Source organism: Marmota monax, unplaced genomic scaffold (genome assembly GCF_021218885.2).
Source record: "Marmota monax isolate L192 unplaced genomic scaffold, Marmota_monax_Labrador192_F-V1.1 WCK01_AAM20220418_F8-fsc00256, whole genome shotgun sequence".
Classification (NCBI taxonomy): domain Eukaryota; kingdom Metazoa; phylum Chordata; class Mammalia; order Rodentia; family Sciuridae; genus Marmota; species Marmota monax.
The window spans coordinates 1,302,894-1,315,993 of record NW_026692286.1 but is presented as its reverse complement, the minus strand read 5'-3'; positions in this window follow the sequence as shown (position 1 = coordinate 1,315,993).

Genomic DNA, 13,100 nt, shown 5'->3' with positions numbered 1-13,100 from the left:
GACCATTTTAATTAATGCTTTTAAATGATCTGGAAGAGAGGGAAAAAACAAAATCTTCCAGTTTTCTAAAAGAAATACTTTTCTAAATAGTGAAATATCATGGCAATAAGAAGCAAAGACTGGTCAATGCAAATAATAAGCAGCAACAGTAGCAATATCACTGGCAAGCAGTATATGGACTTAGAATATCTGAGAAATAAGATACAGAAGCAAAATTTGGAACTACATAAAAGTCCTGGTGAAATCAATGGGAAGATAAGGTGATTGACTTTCTTCAGGAATTTCAGAAACTGGGGATGTTCAGGTAGTGCTAGCCAGAGGATTTAACAATAGCAGAGGAAAATTTGCTCACTGCCCCACAGGAAAAAAAAAAATGAGTACATGGTGAAGTTTCTCTTTTAACAGAGATTTACAATAGCCTCAAAATAAATAAATAGATAAATAAATAAATAAAATACTTAGGAATCAACTTAATGAAAGAGGTAAAAGACCTCTATAATGAAAATTACAGAACACTAAAGAAAGAAATTAAACAAAAGATAGAAGATGGAAAGATGTCCCTTGTTCTTGGAAAGGCAGAATTAATATTGTCAAAATGACCATACTACCAAAAGCGCTATAGCATGTGGTGCTAAGGGTCGAACCCAGGGCCTCATGCATGCTAGGCAAGTGCCTACCACTGAGCTACAATCCCAGCCCCTCATTTGCTTTTGATAAATATTTTTTAGCAGTTATTGTTTTAGGGAATGCACTAGTTGCTTGGAATAGAGTATGAGCAAAAAACAGGTGAGGTTTCAACTTTCAAAGAGCTTGTAAGTAGTAGGGAAAGTGCAGGAATAAATAATTATGCAAATAACCATGTAATTATTAATGGTGAGTGCTATAAAAGACAAGGATAGAGGGTTTTGAAAAAAATATAATAGAAGAATTCAATTGAGCCTGCAGGATCAGGATTGCAGAGGTAGTGAAGGTAGGGGTTCTACCAAAAGTTAGAGAAAGTACTTGCCAGCAGAGGAAATAACACATAAGGTCCTAAGGGGAAAAGGAATTTAAGTTGGACTGCAGTAGCTGGGAAGCTAACATGGCTCCAGCATGGTGGCAGCTTAAAATTACAGAAGCAATCATGTAGGGCATGGTAAGCCAAGTCAAAGATTTTTAATTTTATTTTAAGAAAAATGTAAAGCCCCGGCTGGGGATGTGTCTTAAGCTGCAGAGCGTTTGCCTGGCATGCGTGCGGCCCAGATTCGATCTTCAGCACCACATAGAAACAAAGATGTTGTGTCAGCCGAAAACTAAAAAATAAATGTTAAAATTCTCTCCCTCTCTCTCTCTTAAAAAAATAAAGTTGCCAACCCCCAAATAATAAATATTAAAAAAAATGCAAAGCCACTAGAAGATTTTAAGCAGAGAAATGACATAATATCATGTCCCTTGTAAGTTGACACTCTTATAACTATTGGAAATTTGATTGAAGGGGCAAGTTTAGATATAGAATAGACAGTGAGGTTTTCATAGTAATCCAGAAATATCAACCCTTAGTAGAGATATGGAATTTTCAAGGATGACAACCAGATTTCTGGCAGAGCCATTTGGGAGGATAAAGTTACTACTGACTATTAAAAGGAAAAACTAAGTGCAATTAGATTTGGGGGGTTCAAGAGGCTTTAGTTAGGAGATGAGAGATGCTTCCTTCTCTTGTCTATGGTAAAACAATGATAATAAAAGAATGCAGAATTAGGTAATGATTGAACCATACAACTTTTGCTTTTTAGTACATTTAATGCACTGTGCTTTAGAAATAAATATATCTGCTAGAGAAGCAACCAAGATGCTACAGAGCAATCTTTTTGGACTTTTCCTATAATTTACTTCTCAGTGAAGCAACCTTATTTTGGCAAAGTTCCCCCATAATCAACTCTAGCAAGTCAGTACTAAGCAAACCAAGCTTGATCAATCTTACCTCCATCAATATAGTAACTATCAAAAAGTAAAATCTTTTTGCCAGGACCAAACTAAACAAAATTAAAGTCATGAATGACCCAATGTTTCTTTTAGGGATTAAGAGAATTTCTAAATTCTTGTTCTATTACCTGAGGACAGCAGGCAATTGTTTTTCTAAGCAAGAATAAAGCTTATTTTTTTAAAATATGTTTTTGTAGTTGTAGATGGACACAATACCTTTGTTTTATTTGTTTAATGTATATGGTACCAGGGATCAAACTCAGTGCCTCATGCATGCTAGGCAAGTGAGCCACAGCCCAGCCCCAAGAATAAAGCTTTATCTACCAACATTATTACAGCACTGTTTCACCATCATGGAAGTGTTCAGATTATGAATTTATCTTCTGTATTCAGATTATATAAAATTGATTTGTCCAAGTGTTTTGCTTTTCCATGCTGATTGGACTGTCAGGACAAACATTGTGAGGCTGCTAGAAATAGCACTATGTCTTATACACCTTTCACCTGTAATGTATATTCAGTGAGTGTTTGAAGAAATGACTATTTTGTAGATTATAGTTCTAAGAAAAAGATGCAGAAATATGATAGTGACTTCAATGTAGGTAAATATCCAGATAAATAAATTGGAAGATAATTCAGACCATACTAATGAAACACTAGGTTCTGAATTATCACAGTGTAACAAAATAACTTGTTTATAGAAAATAACTACTTAGTGTTCCAAGATAGTAGCTTAATTCAATGAACAATAAAGGGAGACTATATTTACCATGATTTTAGAAATGTAGTAAATAGAGTTCAAATACAAGCTGTTGTTGACTATGACAACACAAGTAATTTATTTTTTTCTTTAAAGGAGTTCACAAATCACTATTTGTTGCCATGCAAAAAGAACTCCTTAGGTTTACAGTGCTTAAAAAGGGCCAAGGGTGGGGCTGGGCATGGTGGTGCAGGCCTGTAATCCTAGCAGTTCTGGAGGCTGAGGCAGGAGGATTGTGAGTTCAAAGCTAGCCTCAGTGACCTCAAGTACTAAGCAACTCAATGAGACCCTGTCTCTAAATAAAACACAAAATGTGGCTGGGGTGTGGCTCATTGGTCGAGTACCCCTAAGTTCAATCCCAGATACCCCCGCAACCTCAAAAAAAGGGGCCAAGGGTGAATAATATGAACAAAGGTCACAGAGGATATACTCAAAAGACAGGGACACTGAAAACATAGTTGAGTGAGTTCCAAAATTGTTGAAGTTCAATTGCTCAACTAAGATGGAACCCAGTCTCTGAAAAGTAATGTCTAATTAAAGTTTGAGGTGTGCATTTATACAAGTAGTTCTCAGGATAAACTGGCTTGATCACCACATCAGAGGTCCACCTGATGCAAGAGGGCAGGTTGGGTGTTGATGGGGAAGCTCCAAAGCTCCAATGCCTGCCAAAGATAAGAGTGCAGCCCTGATAGGGTCTAAGATCTCAAAGTGTCTATCAAACTGTTGAGTTTTGAAGTCCAGTGGTTAAAATAAGTAACTAATATGGGGGATCTGATAAGGTATGAGGAGCCATTCCCTGAGAGGAGAGTTTGCTCCAAGTTCCCACATATATACACAAGTAATTTCTTATGCTACAAACAAACAGAGAGCAGTAAATATAAACATTCACAATTAGGTTTATTAAAATACAAAATAGATTTTTCTGGCAATGCGTATAGCTTTTTGAAAAGTCTATTCAGTTAAAGACAATAATTAAACAGTTATTCAAATTGTATGCCATTAAGAGAAAGGAAATATTCCATAAATTATGCAATTAATTATTTAAAATCTCTCAGCATGTTTGACTTATTATCATTTGTTTCCATAAATTTTTAAAAGCATGGTTAAACTATAACCTCAGTGGTGCCTTTTGAATGATCCACAACAGGGCATTCTAATTTTTATTATGCAATCATTTATAAATTTTGGATCATTTACATTTTATGTGTAAGCAACACCAATGATGACTCAGGAAACCAATGCTGTATGGCCCTTTCCAACAGTGCCAAGGTACATAGCCTAATGTGTGTTTTTTTTTAAGACTTTAAAGACTGCACTGCAAGAAGGGTTGCTCATTTACCTCAGTGACAGAAATTGGTAGTCTCTTCAGAGGGAAACTGGCAGACTCAGGAGCAGGTTAACTGGCTAACCTCCTAATGTTTTATTTTCTTAGTATATATACTCTTTCCACATGCATGTATAGCCCTATAATAATCACAAATCACAATTTTAAAACAATAACAAAGTTAGTCACATGATGAAACAAAACCATATATTTCTGCATCTATCTTGGAGATAGTGCTTTTCCCAAAGTTCCATAGAACTTAGTGATAGTCATACTATTAAATTCTCTATTATATAACAAACAAAGCAGAAACTCTGTATATGCAAGAGGAACAAGTTAATTCTCTATGGTCCCAGGGTTATGATACCAAAAATAAACTGAACTCTTTAAAATGAAGATATTTTTATTCAAAAGTTTTGATTCTACCCCATGACTTTTTGTTAAAGCTAATAAAGAATAAAATAGGCTAAATTGAATTAAATTCTCTATTTTTTTCATAAGTTTTGAGCTCCAATGAATGCATCATGAGTAGTAAAAATGCATTAAAATTAATCAGAGAATCTGGGTGAATTTTGAAGAGATTAAGTCACTGAGTAAGAAAGAATTGTCTGTATGTAGCGCAGAAGTTAAGATGCTAGGAAATAAAGCAGGCAGAACTTAACTACCTCAGATCCAGGGTCCCAATTCACCTAGAAAAGAGCTTCAGATAAATTCACTAATGCTATTTTGGTTCATCTGTGGATCAGCTGTACTAGTAAATTAACTTATTAATAAGAGTGGGCAAGGGCTGGAAAGATAGCTCAGCTGGTAGAGTGCTTGCCTCGCATGCACAAGGCCCTGGGTTCAATCCCCAGCACACACACACACAAAAATCTAACAGATCAAGAACAAAAAAAGAGTGGGCAAAGAGACCTAGGTCACCCACATTTCCTTTTTTGGCGAGGCATGTCTACTTAGGGCTCCAAAATCCAGATGAAAAATTGCTTTGAAGTCCACATCAGAATATAGGACTTACATTGTCATAAAAATCTGGTTTGAATTTTTTTTCTCACTTTTAACTATGTTGATTCAAGAAATGGAATAAGTTCTAATTTTAAAACAACTTGCTGACAAAGCCATTCTTTTTCCTTTAAGACTTTTGAATAAAATGTTTTCGTGCAAAAAATTTTAGGGTTAGGAAAATTTTCCAAGATGATCTATACCAGAATGTAACAATCTCTGTACATAGTTCAAATATCTCTCAAATTGCCCATAATAGTACATATATGTGGTTTTCAATTCATATGGGTTTGAACTGTGTACTATAGTTTGGAAAATCTGCCATAGTTTTGTGAATTCATTGAGTGTGTACCTATTCACTTCCAAAGTACACATTCACACACATGTACACATACTCAGTCTATGTCACTATATTTCAGATTTTATCTTATCCCATTATAGTGCCTTCTCTCAGTAGAACATATCCATCAATTGAACAGATTTTATCAAGCTTAATTTTCTTGGTTTGTGTTAGGAAAACAATAGTCATACTGAATAAGCTTTTTAAAACTACACACACTCTCCTACCTTAAGAATGATTGCTCTAAGTTTATCATTCAATTCTTCCTCTAACAGCACACTTTTCTTAGACATATTCCTCATACCTTTATAATGGCAAAATTTCAACCTTATAATAATGCATAGTGACGTTAAAAAGATTGTTATAATAAAGTTGGAATGAGTGTCTATATAATTATAATGTTTCCATAATATATTGTGACATTTGCTACTATGTATTAAATTCATTTTTATGGTTTTGGTTTCCAAAAAATTAATTCACTATTCACAAAATTATAGTTATATGTAAGGTGTCAGTCTTTGGACTGAAAGTATACATCTTGAGATTTAAATTTTAATTATCTACTGAAACAGCCACAACATTCTTGTATTTAAAGCAATCACCTTTACTAAAATAGCTCAACAACATTTATTGCTTAAAAATTTAAAAAATATTTTTAGTTGCAGGTGGAAGCAATACCTTTATTTTTTTATATGTTGTGCTGAGGATCGAACCCAGTGCCTCTCACATAGTAGGCAAGGTCTCTACCACTGGGCTACAACCCTAACCCTTTGTTTAAAAACATTTTAAATCCATTTTCAAAAGTAAAGAAATTCAGCAAGGCCATGTGGCACATGCTTGTAATCCCAGAGGCTCAGGATGGCTGAGGCAGGAGGATCAGAAATTCCAAGTCAGCCTCAGCAATTTAGTGAGACCCTGTCACAATAAAAAAATCAATGGGCTGGGGATGTGGCTCAGTGGTTAAGTGCCCCTAGGTTCAATCCCTGATTAAAACGAAACAAAACAAATTCCTTTCTTTCATTAACAACCTTGGACACCACTGCCATTGGGGCTCTCAGCACATGAATCCTATAGTCAAGTCATAGAGTGGGAATCCAAATCCTGCTACCAAGATTTTTAGTTCTTTTCTGACTTCTTTCATTTTGTTTTTGAATTCTTATTCTTTTATTTCTTATATAATTTCCTGAATTTTTTTTTTTTTTTTTACCTCACTGTGAAATAATGCACACGTGTGTTGGTACTGCTTTGTGAGTACATTTTCCTGGCATACTCTTGTCTGCATGGATGTTGTTTTACTCCTTATTTTATTTCTTTATTACAACTTTGTATGACATCTAACCTGGATATTTTCCTGTTGCTCATTTTTACATGAATTTAGTTTTCCTGGACTTTAAGAATAAAGCATTATTCAGATAACCTTAACAACTTGGTTTTTTAAAAACATGGGAGCTTGGGCTGGGGATGTGGCTCAAGTGGTAGCACACTCGCCTGGCATGTGTGCAGCCTGGGTTCGATCCTCAGCACCACATACAAACAAAGATGTTGGGCCGCCAAAAACTAAAAAATAAATATAAAAAAACAAAAACAAAAAAAAAAAACATGGGAGCTTGAGCTGGGGTTGTGGCTCAGCGTAGTGCACTCGCCTAGCAAATGTGAGGTCCTGAGTTTGATTCTCAGCACCACATAAAAATAAATAAATAAAACAAAGGTATTATATCCAACTACAACTAAAAAATAAGTAAAAATTAAAAAAAAAAATCATGGGAGCTTGCTTTCAGTAGTTTCTGACTCTGTTCCCTTATCCCATTTTAGTTTGGATCTCTCTTTCCTTCTCCATTATCCCTGTTTGACTGCATTTTGACTGCATTTCTAGTCATTTCTCCCCAATGTGAGGTCCCAACCTGGAAATAAAACTTGTGGATCAATTTTAAAAGTCCATTAAACTAAACTATTCAGGGGCTAAGGTTGTGGCTCAGTAGTAGAGTGCTTGCCTGGCAAGTGTAAGGCCCTGGGTTGGATCCTAAGCACCATATAAATAAATAAACTAATTAATTAAAAAAAAAACAAAGATATTGTGTCCATCTACAACTAAAAAAACATTAAAAAAACAAACAGCTTGCCCAGCACGTGTGAGGCCCTGGGTCTCAGCACCACATTAAAAAATAAATAAAGATATTAAAAACAAACAAACAAACAAATAACAACAACAACAAAAAACTATTCAGTCCCCTACAGGCCTCTCCTGGAGATTCTCATAGTCTTCTACTTCTGCCATACTAGCTGTGTGATTTTGGACAAATTGCTCATTCTTTCTTGTGCTTCCCCTTCCTCATGGGTAAAATAGGAGAGTAAATAGGAGGGAAAAAATAATAGGATAATGAGTTTTCATTCAAAGTGCTTAAAACCTTGCTTAACACTGAGTACTTTTTGAATGTTAAGTAAAATATCCATCTGCTCCTTATTTATGAACTCACCTAGAAGTTCTACATGCTTTCAGGTTAGCTGATGGCAATTCCCCACCCCAGTGCTTCGGAAGGCCATTCCTATGCTAACCACAGATAAAGATTCAATTTAACCTATCAACATAGTTTACACTAGTTTGGTTTTTAATAATATTCCAAGAACAGAAAGCCGCTAAGTGTCAACCTAATAAAAACATAAATGCCCTTTGTTTCTACTGCTGATTTAGGAAATGGTATTTCTTGTTATAAGTTTCATTTTTCCTTTCCCTTGATTCTTTAGGGATGTGGAGGTAACTGTATTTGTATATAATCATATAGGAGTTTTTTCAACACCTGGTACCTTTAGCCAAGGTGGTAAGCAATCTTTTTAGAAAGGCTCTGGGAAACTTAAAAGTTCAGAGCATTTTCAAAAGACTAAAAAAAAAAAAAAAAATGGGGGGGGGGGCGGATACTGGGAATTGAACGTGGGAGCGCTTTACCACTGAGCTACATCCCCAGTTCTTTTTATTTTGGTCTCACTAAGATTGCCCAGGTAGGCCTCAAACTTGCAATCCTCTTGTCTCAACCTCCCTGCTTGCTGGGATTATAGGCATGAGCCACCATGCCCTGTGGAATTTTCATTTTTTGAGTTTAAGCAAATCATAAGCAGCAAATTCCTGTTATCTATAGTCAAGTATGCTACTTCTTTAACCTACTGGATCTGATTTTTTTTCCTTTTTAAGCAACGTTTCTGTTTTAAACATACAAACAAAAAAAGCTAACCAACCAGATTTTTGGAATTCAGGTTTCCAAAAAGTAATTCCTTATACCATTATAGGATTTGTCTTGGAAAATCTGACTCAAAAAAAGTGGAGGAGAGACTCATGAAGACTGAAAATAATATATATTCCTGGTTTGAATTCTGGACAAGAATTTTTTCCCTTCCTTTTCTAAAAATTAGAGTATTACTAGGAAAATGTAAATGTTGGTTTTATATATATATATAAATAATTTTGTATCAGTTTTTCTCATTTAGGTAATTATTCTGCAATTATGAAAGAAAATGGAATGGAAGCATTTGGAGTATAAAAACATCATGCCTGCAATTTACTATCAGAGGTCAGACAAAAAGAGAGGATGTGAAAGTCAATGTGGTAAAATACTAACATTTAGAGAATCTTTGTGAAGGAATTCTTTGTACTATTTTCTTACAACCTTGTATTTTCTTACAACACTGAAATTATGTCAAAATTATGTTTTTTAATAGTTGAGGGGTTAAGAGCAGAAAGACAGTAAATTAGTGTCCTTAGTCTCTTTGAGCATATACAGTATCTGTGAATGTTACATGTGGCAAGCAAGAATATTATTATTTTTAAAGAAAAGTCGAGGACTTTTATATACCTCACATATTTAGCTAGTAGGCCAAAACAGAATCACCACCTAATGGTACTCACTTTGATAGCCATTTCATATTAGTGGAATCAATGGTATCCTAGTGAGATAATAATGTAAGCTAAGACCATTAGATAGGCGCTATCAGATTGGCAGAGATGAAATTGAGTTACTATGCTCAGTTAGCTTGTGGGGCAATGACAATGTTTGTACACTCTTGATGGGATTTAGATTGATATAATCTAGTATGATCTTTCTGAGGAGCAACCAGGTGGTATGTATCACATTTTAAAATGCTCTCAGCAATTTCACTTCAGAAATTTATCCTAGGAAAATAGTGGGGCAGGTACACAAATATGTATATTCAAATATGTTTACTCTATCACAACAAAGAATAGAAGGCAACATGTGTCTATCAGTAAGTGATTGATTAAATAAATTAAGGTTTACCCATATAAAAGACTACTCTTCAGCCACCAAAAAGTATGATAAATTAATGTCTCTCTATGAAATGGAAAAGCAGGTTTAGAATGGTTTATAGTGTGATCCTATTTACATTTAAAGTGCTTATTTACATTTAAAATACAAATATTATACAAGCATTTTTTGAAAAGGCTGAAAAAAAAAAGAATTGTAACTAGTTATAAGAATGTACTCTATACTATACCATAACTTGCAGGGACTAGTGCAGAATGAAAATGTGGAGCTCCATGTTTCAAACCTAAGAACCTAAGAATTTCAAGACAGTGACAACAGAGCATTAAGCCAAGCATGGGACTCTATGTGATTGTATGGGTCACATGTTCATAAAGCAGTACCTGACTATACACTTAGGTATACACTAAATTGTATTATATATTACATCATAAAACATAGGCTAAGATACACACCATAGTAAGTTGTTGCACATGGATAGGTGGGTAGAAATATATAAGGTAGTTTATCTTTTCCTCCCTTTCCTGTTTTTTTTTAAGGTCAATACAGTTAGTGATATAAGCAACACAGTGTGTTTAAATTATTACTGGGGAGGGCACTGAAATTAGCCAGTTTGCCAGTGTATCCTATAGATCAACTCAATGCCACCAGAGTGCCTCCAAGAAGACTGACAGAAATCCAACCAGTAGACAGAGATGTGTGGCTCTTAAAAGATATCTATGGCTAACTTGAATTACTTTTTTTTTTTTAAAAAAAAAGAGTTTCACATATTAATGATTATTAGGATAGATAAATGCAAGGTGATTTTTTTCCTCCTTTCACATGCAAAATAGAAGTATAAGAAAAATAAGAATAAAAATATAAAACTTAAGAATTTTCAGTCCTTAGAAATAATTTTTCTAAGGTATTTAATTTAATAGCTCTACCAGGTCACCTGGGTATTGATATCTTTCTACTGCTCTAAAGGGTCCCATGATAGCCACGAATTAACAAAATAGTAGTATTATTAGTCATTAGTTGACTTGATCTTCCCACAAGTTAAATGTTTCCTTTGATGCTTCTATTTATAAGCAGAACTAAAAACCTGGGAAGTCTAATTTGGGATCAGTATGGTAGCTTATGTTCTGCCATGTAGAACATCAAGGTTTGATTAGGCAGATCTTAGGGTTGTAGCCAAAAGGCAAGAGTACAAGACATTCTAATATCTAATGACTTATAAATAAGATGGCTAACACTTACCAGGTTCTCATTCTCATTAGTCATATAATCAGCAACCTTCAACAGGTCCTAATAAGAATGTTGGAATAAGCATACAGGTGAAATGACAAAGGTTTCTAGGATTTAATAGTGTGCTGGAGAAAAACATTAAAAGATTTGTTGTTAAAGATTTTTCTGAAGTTCATCATAAGGTAATCAGTGACAACTAAATCTACATGACACATCAAAAGCTATAAACATTTGACTTTGTAAGTATCTAGAGAATCTGTCAAAACTCTTATTTGAGAAGTTCTCTAAGACATTTCAGGGTTTTGTATAACATGGTGACAAACTATAAATAGAAAGTTGATGAATCCTATGAGGTGTGTATTTCAAGACTAATTTATGTGCCTTGAAAGTGTTCAATTTTGTACTATTTTTAAATTCTCATTCCAGAATTACATGTGTATACATGGTACCATGTCACATATAATGTATGCTCAGTAATAGAGACAAAAAAAAACCTAATAAATGCACCAGAGAATTCTACTTATATGTGATTATCCAAAGCAGTCATTTGTTTTAGAGCATCAGTTTGTCTTCACTAAAGTTATTAAAGCCAGTCATATTAACAAGAATTTTCACCAATCTGTTTAGTACTACTATTCTCAAATTTCCAAGTACGATATATTACTAAAGGTAGGAATCTATCATTTTCACAAACAAAAGTAAAACTCTATTTAATGATTTACCTTTGGTTATCTCCATAGATATTTATCTGCCTTTATCTTTGTCTTATGATGAATTTTTTTTTGTTTTAAATGATTGTTACATATATAAATGTTTATCAAGAAGCACTTTTTAACAGTGTCCTATGAAGACTAAATGGGCTATGACAATATAATTCCAAGACATCAGGAACATGAAACAATTCTTATAGACATTATACAGGGATGACAGAGGATTGGAATGGAAAGAAGACAAATTCATGAAGATGTTCTATTTATTTATTACAATTTTGTACTTACTCAACATGTGATGTAGGAGAAAAGAATGAAGAATCAAAGATACCTAATATTTCAACTCAAGAAACTGAGTAGCACAATTAGTAGAAGTGACTGGGTATTAATGGATTTTTCCCCATTGTTATGATTGTGAAGGAATCTCTGAACAGGACAACTAAAAATAAAGATGCTAAATCTGCATTTCTGTTTTGTTTATTGGTATCAGAGATGATTCCAAGAGGTTGGTCAGGTGTGGCAGGAAACCCCATTCCTCTGTGCCTGCAGGGGCAGGGCCTGAGAAAGAGACTAGTAGAAGTAAACTAGCATGCCTGGCAAATAGACTGGAATTCAGAAGGAAGAACAGTTAATGGAGTCACACTTTGCCTCTTTGGGAATTGACTCAAGAACTGGGACAAGTCTGAGCCTTTAAGGAGCTAGAAGGGCAATGGAAGAGTATATAAGATTTAAGCTAACACCAAGAAACTCAAAATAGACTTAACAGGCCCAGTGGAGCCACTTACTGTGAAAAATGCCATAAACTGGTATTTGAGAAAACTCAAGAGAAAAATTAGACACAGGGAAAACATTGCATAAATCTATTAAAATATGCAATTGGATGTTATGGCCTAGAAAATTCTGTTCTTAAAACATTATTTGGTACATTTTTGAGTAAGAGATATATAACCATGACTTACCTATGCATTATAGTTATATGACATATGATCTATTATTGTGATGCACAATTACTCTTATTTTAACTTTGCCCTTATCTTAAGGCTGCCACCTTATAATAAGTTCTGTTAGGGCAGTTCTCAAAGGATGTTCAAGAACGTAAAACATCATTAGCATCACCTGAGCTTCTGCTAGAAATTCAGCTCTTCAAAGGCTATGCAGGCCTACTAAAACAGAAGTCCTAGGGACAGAATCTCCCAATTTGGGTTTTAAGCCTCTCAGGTGATTCTGATACACTCAGGTTTGAGAAACACTGTCAGTCTTCAGAACTAGCTCTTTATAGAGATCCAGCTGAGATCTGTGTGAGAGGCTAGGGAGGCAGAAGGGTCAACTAGAAACAGTGAGGTTTTTCAACTAGGCAGACCTAGAATCAAACTGGAATTCCAGCACCCTCTAGTTGTGTAGGATCTTAAGCAAGTCACTTAACTTCCTCATAAAGAAAATAGAAACAATAATACCCACTTTGAAAGGTTACTATGAATACTGAAGTTTATGTATCTCTGTGATAATCAGG